General features: G+C 32.6%; 1 pseudogene; it reads right to left on the minus strand.

The window, feature by feature from the left end:
- Window positions 1–1,357: 1,357 nt before the first annotated feature.
- LOC116119385 lies at window positions 1,358–8,802 on the minus strand (annotated as a pseudogene).
- Between the last annotated feature and the right edge of the window lie 392 nt (window positions 8,803–9,194).

The following is a 9,194-nucleotide window of genomic DNA, read 5'->3' on the forward strand; positions in this document are numbered from 1 at the left end:
AACCTGCCCACGATCATTTTGTTGAGCTCTAAGCTAATCCAAAGCTTACTGTAACTCTTCAATCTGAGGCAGCACAGCTACCTGAGGATCACTTTCTACAACGTGGGTTCGACCCTCACGATTACGGTCGAGGAAAGACCATAGATTAGACTCTTCCTCACCTCAGTTGAAGGCTCTGGCATATCTTGACACATGCTGACTAGAGCCATGTGAAGGCAATGAAAGGTTCGGGGAGTTAGCCCAACCTCTGCAGTGGTTAGAACCCACCCGCGGTTGTTGGGGATTTCCCTGCCTTGCACTCTTATGGGGATGCCCATGCGATGTGGTGTAGGACGGTTCATGATGCGACATGTCGCCAAGTCGCAAAGCCACAAGTATTCTACCTATTTTGCGACCGGTATTTATTGTTCCCTTAGAGCCCTTCGGCCCATTATTTGCCACTTGTTTTCCCTTGCCTTTACGCATTGTGGTGCGCGCAGCATGGGCCTTCACCCGTTTCCACGCTTTAGTGCTACCTACAAGTGTTTTTGGTAGTGGCACCGCCTTGTCGGACTTTGGTGGTACAGGTAATATATCACAGTTAGGTCAAGCTGTGAGCTCGAAGGAATGTCTGCCGCGGTGCTATGCTGAATCAAGAGCATGTAGGGAGAAGTGTCATCTTGTACCCAGGGGACCTCCTCGTTGTTGGGGCTAGCTCACTCAGTTTCGAAACCACGGGCCATTTGCTAGCTAACAGACTCGATTGATCAGAGATTCCTGATGAAGAGCGGATACTAAATCAGGCCTTCCTTCTAGTGCCAAATTGTTGATGCTTGATTTTGACACCAACTATTCGCTCCTGCAAAATGCTAAGCGGACTTAGAAATTACACGTGAACTGGAAAATGAAATGAATAAAAGGGAGAAGATTTTTAAAGTGGGTCGGATGCTCAAAGAAAATCCTACGTCCACTGTCTTTTTATTTATAAAATATTACAATCAGGTCGCATGTAGCGATCAGAGAGAACAGAAATACTTAGAGGGAGAGAGAGAATGTGTTTATATTATCATAATTAGAGTCCTGAAAAATGAGAGGGGAGCTCTCTATTTATAGTAAGAGGTTTCTAGGTAATGATTACGGGTCTGCCAGCGGGTAGGTGCCGTAGAGTTCCTACCCTGCTTCCCATTGGCCAGTTGCATGGAAGATATCCTAAAATTGCATAAGGCTTCAGCAGGTGGGTGACTCCCAACCATTCACTCGCCAAGCCTTTACCTGCCAAGCTGATGACAACCTTACTCTTTCTGTCCTTGGACGACGTGGCAGCACCTAGACGGCATAATGCCTTCCTGAACTCTGATTGGTCCTCGTTGACGTAAGCCTACGTTAGCCCTGATTTTTTAGGCATAACAAGTTTCTTGCCCAATTCATTTTCCAAGTTAACATTTTCATCAGTAACCTTGAAGATCATTGTTTTGCCACAATTTTTGGTTTGGTCAGAGCTGATGATGGGAATGCTTGGGAGGCCACTAGTCTTTTTGAAAGTAGGGAGGTAGAATACAGGAGTTTCAATTGCATCATAAGCTTTGGAAAGCATTTAATTGTGAATATATATTAACCTATTTCTTGAGGAAATTTTTCGTGATTAAGAGGTCTGTAAGGAAGATGTTGTAGCTCATCCCGATTGAATATCTGCCGCATTCAAAATGGGTCACCTGAAATTTAAAAAAAAAAAAACCAATGAAATTAAATACATATATTATAATAAAAGCGTATGAAGTAACCAAATTCAGAGAATACATGTGTTAGAGTAGGTGCCCTAAAGCCAATCAATTATTGTAAGATTGACTTTGTAAATAAATGTTTATTTATCAATGAAAGGCATATTCTTTTATATCGTGTAAATCATAGTTATATGTAATGATATATGTCCTTAGGATGGTAGAACCGTGACGAGGATATCAAGTGTTTCAAATCTTGATAGTGAGAACCCTATGATCACATATGGTGGCTATTCTAGAAACGTCCGTAACCCCAGTATTATTCTGACCAATGACATAGATAATATGGTAAGGCTATCATAGTGTTGAACGACCTTGTCGAAAGGCAGTGACTGATCTCACTTGTCAAGGTTGTTTGCCGACAACCTGATGCAATGCATGGGTGCTTGCTAGAGGCAAGTTCACTGGATAGACCCACCACAGGATTCCATATGGATGGTAACCCTAGTGTCTATGGAATAGATCCTCTAACGGATAGTGGTGCATGTGATCCTTAGACTTGAGATCATCAAATCGCCTTGTGCACCAATTGGTGTAGTTTGACACTAGTCCAACGTAGTTCTATTCAGAGCTATCAATACGGTAGTGATTGGCTACATTGAGAAGTGTATCGAGACTATAGTGGATCGACAAAGGACTCATCACTCCTGGGTACAGGAGAAGTTGTCTCACTGGGTAATTCAGTAAATGGCAATGACACTAAATTTGTGACCACAGTGGGATTGAGTTGTTGCTCAATCCAATTTATTATTCTGGTCATTGGTCCATTAACTGAATATAAACATGTCGAGGATATTTGAGGTTGACACTATTTCTATTCCTCAATCTCGATGAGATAACAGATGATGAAATGATTGGATTGCACGGCAACCATATCGTTGACAGATAGCTGTTTCGCTGAATCCGAATCCATCGGGTGGCCATGATGCCTTGTTAGGGGCCAATCTTGGTCTGTGAGTAGTGAGACGATTAATTGGTGTTAATTGTGATACTATTCACTGTCGATATGATAAGGAGCCTACAGGTCTCACACTTAGAAGATAATTTAAGAATCATTTTTGTGAAAAGGGTATTTTCATCTTTTAGGATGAAATGGTATTTTGGTAATCTCATAGTGCAATTAAATTTGCTGAGGTTATTGCATGTATTTAATTTTAATATTAAAATTAAAATTAGTGAGATTATATTTAAATATATGTGCGCATATATTTAAATGGATTATTATTAATAGGGGTGAGCACGGGTAGCGGGTAGAACCGGAATCGAGGGGTAGAACCAAAAGCGGAACCAGAACCTACCCGGAACCAGTACTGTGCGGGTAGGTTCCGGTTCCAAATTTTTGGAACCGATACTGTGTGGTTCCGGTTCTTGTGTGTGAAGGAACCAGAACCTATAAAAAGGGTACCCTGTTTGGAACCTGTAGGGGGTACCTGGTTTGGAACCGATTTTTGGAACCTGTTTTGAACTTGTTTTGAACCTGTTTTTGAACCTGTTTTGGAACTTGTTTTTGAACCTGTTTGGAACCTATTTTGGAACCTGGACTACAATGAAATATTTGTGAAATGTGAATAATGGAGGGTTTCTATTATTTTACATATAAAAAAATTTAAAATAGAAAAAGTTAAATTTTTAGAATAACCTAATTAAATAAATATACGAATACAATTATACTTATTACATATAAATTACACCATATTAAAAGCTTTAATATATTATAATACATTAATATTAAAGTTTTGATTAACATTAAGTGAATAATTGGAATTATGATCCAATTAAAAGTGTTACATTTTTAATGATTAAAAGAATTATTTTGAATAAAAAGTATATTTGATTGAGTAATAAATATTAGTTATTTACTTCAATTATCAGTTCTAAGTATATCATAATAAATTAGTAATAATTAATTATATACGAAAATTGATAAACATTAATAAATTATTACTAGTTAATATCATACTTAATAATTAATATTACATTATAGTTAAATGATTACTAATTAATTATAATTTTATAACATACTTATTGATTTATAGTATAATTAATTATAGTTAATTAATTGATTACTACTATTAATTAATTGACTATAAGTTATAACATTTAGTATATTACTTAATAAATATTAAAAATTTATTAATTATAGCATTAATTATAGATTTATAGTATAATTACGAGTCGATATAACATTTATTATAAATATTAATACAAACTTAATTAAATGATTAAAAATTTAATTAATTATTATATTACATTAAAAATTTAGTAGTTGTTACTAATAGTTAATTCACATACATTACATATAGTATGATTATAAATTAATATAACATTACATAATTAAATGATACTTAATTGATTATGACATTATTTATAATATTAGTAATTAGTAATTTACTACATAAACTTAGCATAATACTTAATTAAATGATTAGAAATTTATTAATTACAATATTACATTAAAATTTATAGTACGATTATATAATTTGGTAACATACATTATAATTAAAGATTAATTAATTATAATATTCTATTATAACAAATTATTATAATAGATATTAAAGACTTATTAGTAATTACTTAATTCATTGTAACATTTCACTATTTCTTATAGTATAATTAGTTGATTAAATAATTAATATAACATTAATAATTAGAGATTATTTAATTGATTATGACATTATATTATAAACATTAATTATAACATTACATTAAACAATAGATTACTTATAAAATGATTAGAATAATTAATTAATATTACATTATAGTAAATAATTACTTAATTAAATTATAAACATTAGTACTTACATTAATTATGATCACTAATTAATATAGTATTACATAGTTAAAATTATACTAATTAGTTATAAATTTAAACACACATTATAAACATTAGTAATTTACTACATATATTATTACATTACTTAATTAAATGATTAAAATTTAATTAATTATAATATAACATTAAGATCTATAATCTGATTACTTATTCACTAACAATACATTAGTATGCATCCATAATTAATTATAACATTACATAATTAATGATTACTTAATGATTATGAGTTATGATATATTTTTAAGATTAGTAATTACTAATTTACTACATAAACATTAGCACAATACTTAAAAAATGAAAAATTTAATTATTAAATACTTATAAAAATTTTATTATAACCATTATAAGCATACTTATTTTTTTTATTTTTAGTTAAATAATACTCATTAAATTATACACATTATATTACATATATTATGATCACTTACTTTAACTTAGCATTACCATAGTTAAATGATTACAAATTAGTATAATTTAAACATACATTATAACATTAGTAATTTTACTATATTATACATTATTTAATAAACGTTAAAAATTTAATAATATAACATACCTTATATATTTATAATATGATTACTTAATCAATTATAACATTCCATTTAAATATTTATATTAATTAATGATTTGAAATTTAATTAATTATAATATTAATTATAATTTATAGTATGATTACTTAATTATATAACATATCATTATACTATTATAGTATGATCATATATTAATATAAGATAAGTAATTAAAATGATGTGCTTAATTGATTATGACTATATTATAACAGTAGTTAATATTTTACAATTACACAATACTTATTAAATGATTAGAATTTATTAATTATAACATACATTATAAATTATGGTATGATTACTTAAAATATAACATTCACTTATAAACAATATTACAATACTTAATTAAATGATAACAATTTTATAGTAATTATAATATACATTATAATTAACCCTAAACCCAAATAGTATATTTGTAGGGGTGTATTTGTAAACTTTAAGGTATTTTTGTCATTTTTTAAACTAGTAGGGGGGTAATTGATTTTTATAGGGTACCCTGGAAAGGAACGGAACCTGCTTTTAGGTTCCGGTTCCTTGAATTGAAGAACCTGCACTTGCGGTTCTTCGATTCGTTCCCCCAGAAAATGGAGGGGTACCCGAATGCTCACCCCATTTATTAATAATAAATGTAATATATATATATAATTTTTTTTAATTATATGAATTATCAATTAAAATTAAATACCATAAAAGGGTGGTGTTTGGTTGCAATGATTGATTAACTTAAGAGTCCATGGCTATTCCTATTGGGATTAGGGTTTTAATTAAGTGACACTATATAAGTGAAACTTAATAAAACATAACGTATAATTTTTCATTCATTCATTGAAAAGAAACACCTAGCCACCTTTCTCTCTCCTTCACAACCGTTTTTCATAGTGTGTTAATCAAAGATTTTCTTTCTTGATTCACTTGATTCTTGAAGTCTTCTATTAGTTCTAGTAAAACTATATGGTTTTGTGGACTATCTTCGTGGGACAACGTCGTGCAATCTCTTCTTGAATCGACAAGCGAAATCAAAGATTGAAGGAGTCTCCAAAGTTGGTAATGTGTTCTGATGCTTGTATGTAACGCCCCACTTGAGTAGGTTATATAGTAGTATGGTGTATTGTTAAATGTTTATTGTTTTGCTTTTATTTGGGTCGAATATTGTTAATATTGGTGTTTGGCCTTAGTTGAATTTTTGAAAGTTATTTTGAGAAAAATGTAAGAAAATCCCTTAAACTTTCATTAGGGGTAAAATGGTCTTTTCACTCAAATTAGTTGAAATTGTGTGGGAGTGAAAAGAGATAGAATTCATAGAGAATGCATAAAATGAGGGCATTATGGTCATTGACTAAGGGACATAGATGGAATTTCAAAGAAAGAATAAGGGCATAATGGGAAAGTGTGGTTATAAACTAAAGTGTTAAGGGTTTGAAACCCTTATTTTCTTCATTCCACCGCCACACTCCTCCCCCTTTTCTCTCAAATTTCATTCAATCCTCCAAGGATTTTGAGGGCTTTTAAGTGGTTTTTCATAGGGCTTTGATTTGGTATCAAAAGGTAGGATTCATACTCTTATCTATGATTTATTTGTGTAAAGATTGAGTTCTTATAAAGTTTATGCTTGGGTTAAGAGAAGATTGGAATCCAACAAGAGTAGGAGTTTAGGAGACTACTCAAGCACAAGGTAAGTAATTCCACTCAAATCCAACTCAAGCTAAATTAAGAATTCAAGTGAGTAGAGATTATTTAAATATGCATATGTGTGATTAGTGAGAAATTGAGATGAGATGTATGATGTATTTAGCTTATTGTTGGATATATTGAATATGAGAAGTAATGTGATGATTTTATGATGGGTTGAAATTGGAAGAATTGGAGAAATTTTTGTGGAGTGTGTGTTGCCATGTAGGTATGTGATGCTATAAGAGAGTTTTTCTCTCATTTTGGATGGTTTGAGAACTAAATAGAATGATAATGAATTAGGGTTTGTTTATGCATATGAGTTGTTTGATGAAATGCTAAGTGAAATCTGCCCTGTCACTGCCGTGACTTTCTGGTACTTTTTGGGCGACTTACGGTTTGAACTGGGCTGAGACCAAAAAAAAAAGTTGTAGCCTGTCTATCAGCTTTAAAACGAGACCAAAACCGTAGCAATCCGAGATGTATAACTCAAGTATGCCTTCTTGAGTGGACCTGCGCAGAATGGCAGTTTTGATGCAATATTGCATTTGTGCATTTCAAAAGTGATTAAGTAAGAAACTTTAAGCATGAACCATCCTTATGCTTATTGTGCATTGAGAAGTGTTGAGAAAGAGTAAAGAACTTTTGATGACTACTCTAAAAGTAAAGAGAATGAGAAATCTAAGAATGGTTGGTGCTTTGTGAACTCCCAACCGGAAGTTACGAAAAGTGGGTTGGTGCTTTGTGAACTCCAACGGAAGTCACGAAGAGTGGGTTGTGCTTTGTGAACTCCACCGGCCGTGCCTCGGTAGAGAGCCGTGACATTCAAGTGAGAAGAATGAGAAATATGAGTAAGAATAAGGAAGAGAATGATAGAAGTTACGAAGATGGGGGTTGGGGTGCTTTGTGATCTCCACTCAGCCGTGCCTCTGGTAAGATGAGGCCGTGACATACAACAGAAAGTTAATAGAAAAGAGCTATGTGAAAGAGAAACAGAAAGAGAAAATAAATGAGATGAGAAGAGTGTAAGGAAAGAATTAAGAGAAAGAGTTACGGGGATAGACGAGTAGAGGATTTACTTACTGAGCATTATTTTGTGCTCACCCCGTTGTTTTTCTTTGTGTTTGCAGGATCTAGGTGAGGACGCGGTCGGATGGGCATCAGCAAGCGAGGAGTAATAGCTACACTGTCCACTGTTTTTGATAACTTTTACTTATGATGCCTTACTTTGTATAAAGAAAGATTAAATGTATTAAAAGAAAATTTTGGGCCCATTTACTTTTGCTAATATAAATATATTTACTTGATGTATTTCTATACGTATCCTAGTATGAAGTAGTTATTACATTGTATGGATTATTTACTATGATTTATATTGTACAGTTTTCTGTTTATTAACATGTAAGCAATTTGATCTATACCCGGATCTTGTCGTAGAAAGTGATTGATTTCTGTTTTAATTTGTGATTTTTCCGTTGCGTTCTCGAGATCAATCACTAACAGCATGTACCTGAACATAAAATAGTGGAGAGAACTAAGGATTTTGCTCATCAATGTCCTTACAAAAGACAAGCTCAGCTTCATCGTCTCTACTCTCCTTATCGAGAAACTCTGACAAAGTCATAGGGATCCTAGCTTCAATGAGCCTAAGGCCACTATCATTGGACACGAGTTATAATCCAGCATGGCCATCTTCACCTCTTTGTAGTCTTCCACTGAGCAATGGTTGATGAACCAAAGCTCGAGCCATCGATTGCTTCATCCGACCAGCAACTATCAAACCAGATTCATCCTCCACCACCTTCTTGTAGTAAAGAAGTATGTTAAAGCACCTCTGGAAGATCCCTAAACCAACTGGATCTGTCACCAACACTTGGCGTCTCTGCTGTGGATCAGTTTCCTTAAATGGAGTAGCGGTTTGCACATATTCAATCTGTAAATTGGAGCCTGGAGTTCCCTCACCATGTTGCCCTGCCATACTTAATAACTTGTGAAAGAGTTGATCATTTTGTGGCTATTTATAGGAGTTATAAGTAACGTTAGTCGACCCTTGTCATTTTGTGAAAGAGTTCATATCGCTATTGCAGATGCTTATAATTAAAAGATAATTACAAACAAGTATAAAATCATTAAACAAGAAAATAGTAATGATATATATATATATAATAGAACGTGAATTTAGTTGAAATTCTGTTAAAAATGGTATGCAATCATTTGTACTCTTGCAAAAGGAAAGAGTCATCAAATTTAATTAGTGTAGTGAAGTTGTCGAATCTGATAACTCAATTCTGCAATGACTCTTTGTTTCTCTTCATCCACTTCATTTGTAACTTGCAATTCATTGACATCAGGGGTCCTAATTTTGTAGTG

The sequence above is a fragment of the Pistacia vera genome, unplaced genomic scaffold (genome assembly GCF_008641045.1).
Source record: "Pistacia vera cultivar Batoury unplaced genomic scaffold, PisVer_v2 Contig888, whole genome shotgun sequence".
In the NCBI taxonomy this organism is placed as follows: Eukaryota; Viridiplantae; Streptophyta; class Magnoliopsida; order Sapindales; family Anacardiaceae; genus Pistacia; species Pistacia vera.